Source organism: Sorex fumeus, unplaced genomic scaffold, assembly GCF_029834395.1.
Source record: "Sorex fumeus unplaced genomic scaffold, SorFum_2.1 ptg000028l, whole genome shotgun sequence".
Classification (NCBI taxonomy): Eukaryota; Metazoa; Chordata; class Mammalia; order Eulipotyphla; family Soricidae; genus Sorex; species Sorex fumeus.
The window spans coordinates 12738061-12741640 of record NW_026606085.1 but is presented as its reverse complement, the minus strand read 5'-3'; the positions used below and the strand labels follow the sequence as shown (position 1 = coordinate 12741640).

Sequence of the window (3580 nt, the reverse complement as noted above, 5' to 3'; positions counted from 1 at the left end):
TCAATGAACGATGGGAGGACAGTGGACAGTGGACAATTTACATATTTTTGCAAGGGGGGCATTCAGTGACATTCAGGGCTTATTCCTGACTCTGTGCTCAGTGACCACTGCTGGTTGAGCTTGGGTTATCTCTGGGGTGCTGGAGATCAAACTTGGGTCTGCCACACACAGGACAAGTGCCCTGCCATTGTTCTGTTGTTCTCTCTCCTGCCCCATGGGTTTCAGTCATACAATGTTCTAGCACCCATCCCTTCACCAGGGTACATTTCCCACCATCAAAGTTCCCATTTCTCTTCTGCTACCCCCTCCTCACAACAGCCATTCATCTCTGTCTCTCTGTCTCTGTCTCTCTCTCTCCCTCTCTCTCTGTCTCTCTCTCCCTCTCTCTCTCTCCCATTTACTCATTAAAAATATGAACCACTTCATGAATCTGCAAATCACCTTTTCACAGAGGCCATGTTCATCTTCTCTCTGTTGTTCCTATTTGAGTAGATGTGCTTCTGAGCACACAACAGAACAGGCTTCGAATACTCAGCCTGCAAGCAGCCTACCTTAGTTTCATCCCTGGCCCCACGCTGCAGTTGTGGTACTTGTCACTCAGTAATAATAAAAATAGTAATAATGATGATAACTTTTTCTTGAAGATAGCATTTATAAGTGCAGTACACAACTATCTTTACATTTTAACATATAGTCACATATTTGTAAGTCATTTAAAATTTTTTGATCACGAAAGATCACGATCATCCTGTTGTTAGTCGATTGCCTTGAGCAGGCACCAGTAACGTCTCCTTCCTAGCCCTGAGATTTTAAAAGATTTTAAATTTAAAAATTTTTATTTAAAATATTTTGAGTGCTTCCAGGACACATACCTAGTGCCTCACATGTTGCTTATACACCCACCACTGAGATCCAAGCCAGACTCTGGACCACACTTGGCAGTGCTTGGGAGTGCTACTCTGGATCTGAAAACCATAACTGGTCTGTGGCCTAGAATTTTATTGAATATTTTCAGTTTTTTTCAGTTCCTTGTCCGCATAATTTATATCAATGTTTTGCGTATTAAGAGTGTGTCTAATACTTAAGAAAAAGCTATTATCAGTTTATGTATTTCACATTAATTTCCCAAATGAGTTGGGTGAAATAATAACTATCAACTTTGGTGACTCTAGATAACCCGTGGCGGCGACGACCCATTCGAACGTCTGCCCTATCAATGGATATAAAAAACATTTCCAAAGAGAAGGAAATTTGGAGGGGGAAATGCTGTTGTTGGCCTGATGGATGAGAATTTATTCTTCTCATTTCTAGGCATTTCTAGAAGCCTCTACCACTCATTTATGAAGAGCCACCAAGAACCTTAGCAAGTCAGAAGCCAATCAGATGATAAAACGCAAGATTGACACATTGTAGCCCTTTCCTCTACTGGTTTATCCCAGAGAGGCAAAAGGGTATAGTCGAAGTGACATCTGCAATTGTTTGTTCATTGCAGCACTCTTTACAATAGCCAGAATCTGGAAAAAAACCTGAGTGCCCAAGAACAGATGACTGGTTAAAGAAACTTTGGTACATTTACACAATGGAGTACTATGTAGCTGTTAGAAAAAATGAAGTTATGAAATTTACATACAAGTGGTACTACATGGAAAGTATCATGCTAAGCGAAATGAGTCAGAAAGAGCGGGATAGACACAGAAAGATTGCATTCATCTGGGGAACATAAAGCAACAAAAAGGGAGACTAACACCCAGGAATGGCTGAGATTAGTACCAGGAATTTTGCTCCATGAATGGAAGGCCAGCCACACGTTCTAGGTGAAAAGGAAGCTCAGATAGAGAAGAGAGCACCAAATGAAGGGTGTTGTGAGGACCCTCCCAGGGTGGGAGAAGCATGCTAAAAGTAGTCTAGAGACCAAACATGATTGCCACTCAATGCTTCTCTTGCAAAACACAGTACCCAAAAGAAGAGAGAGAGAACAAGGGGGAATACCCTGCCACAGAGGCAGGATGGGACAGGGGGGATAGGGGGTGGGGGGGGGGGGATGCTGGGACCCGTGGTGATGGATGACGGGCACTGGTGGAGGGGTGGGCACTTGATCATTGTATAACTGAAACCCAAGCACAAAATTTGTAAGCCTATAACTGTACCTCATGGTGTTTCACTAATAAAAAAGAGAAAAGAAAAAAAATAAATAAAAGGAGGCAGTGTCAGATTTGCTGTACTATTACACTCATGCAACACTGCTTAAACTGTCACCTCCATAGATCTGAGCATCTCGATGCCTTTAATAAATAAAATCCTATGGCTTCACAACAGTACAAGTGATTTTGGCCACATGAGAGTCTGACAATCATTAAATGAAGAACACTCCCCTCATGCTAATTTGGCTCATGCATTCCACCTGCACAGTCTTAATCCCACGACTTCCTGATTCTGCTCATGCTGGTCACGGTCTGCCCCATCCTCCCCAGGTTCTTGCTCTCCATTCATAAACTCTTTCTCCTGGCAATGTTTTCTACTCTCTCACTGTAGAAGGAGAAATACACATGCTTTATGGTTTAAACAGTCTTCTAATCCCCACTGAGAATTTGTTGTTATTATTTTTCTCCATCTCACCCTGTAAGCAGTGTGACTGTACTGCTTATGAGAAAACAAGAATTATTTTATGTAAGTCATACATATATTGGTCGGCAGTAGGTCCATTTCTTCTGCACAGTGCAAGTGTGCAATTTTTTTTTCACTAAAAGACACTTATTCCGGTTCCAGCTCAGCTGAAGAGAAACAGACACAATTAAGTATTTGAATGTGATAGCATTGTCCTGCCACACAAAGGATGAAGCGTACAGAGTTTTGTTATAAATGCCACAACAATAATACCCAAGTATATGTTGATTAATTGTTGTACAGTATTGTAAAATGTATGTCGGTAGTCACATTGTTACCTAGGATGATTTAGTTTGAATTCAAAGTCTCTATTAGCTGAAGAAATGAAAATGATTAAGTTTGGTATTCAGTCAGCTCCATTCAAGTGGCCCTTTCAGAAGGTGCTTTTCTCCTGAGTGGTTTCCTTCTCCAGGAAGAGGGAGGGGCTTTGCATCCTGCTGTGGGTAGGGAAGAGGTAACCACAAGTAATACCACCGGACTGTACTCCTGGACTTGCTGACAAAGTAGCCTTGATCTCCTCCAGCCACATAGCTTGTTTGCTCTGACAAACCAAGGCAGGAGGGCAGACAAAAGCAACACACAGGGACCCCTGCATCCCCCCACCCCTGCCTGCTCCCAAACTCTTTTCCAATGAACTTCTGCACTGCCCCAACCAGAGGCCCTCTCTTTGCTGCTTGCCTGGGTCAGTGCCACCTTGGGAACCCAGAGTGACACTATTTGCTCTGCATACTTTTAGCAGGACAATCTGTTCCCTTGAACTGCTGAGAAAACAAAAGGGGTTTGTAACAGGCTCTAATCAGATGCAAGAAATGTGTGCTCCAAATAGTACTTAGAATGTTCTTTAAAATCAAGGTATACTGCAAAAGGGCAGAAAAAAAGCAGGTTATCCCTAGGAGCAATACAGAGTAATCTGCTA

At 42.4% G+C, this 3580-nt stretch overlaps 1 non-coding gene across 1 annotated transcript; it reads right to left on the bottom strand.

The window, feature by feature from the left end:
• Positions 1 to 406: 406 nt before the first annotated feature.
• LOC130024504 (U6 spliceosomal RNA) lies at positions 407 to 508 on the bottom strand. The gene has a single exon (XR_008792584.1). It is a non-coding gene; the product is annotated as a U6 spliceosomal RNA (small nuclear RNA).
• Between the last annotated feature and the right edge of the window lie 3072 nt (positions 509 to 3580).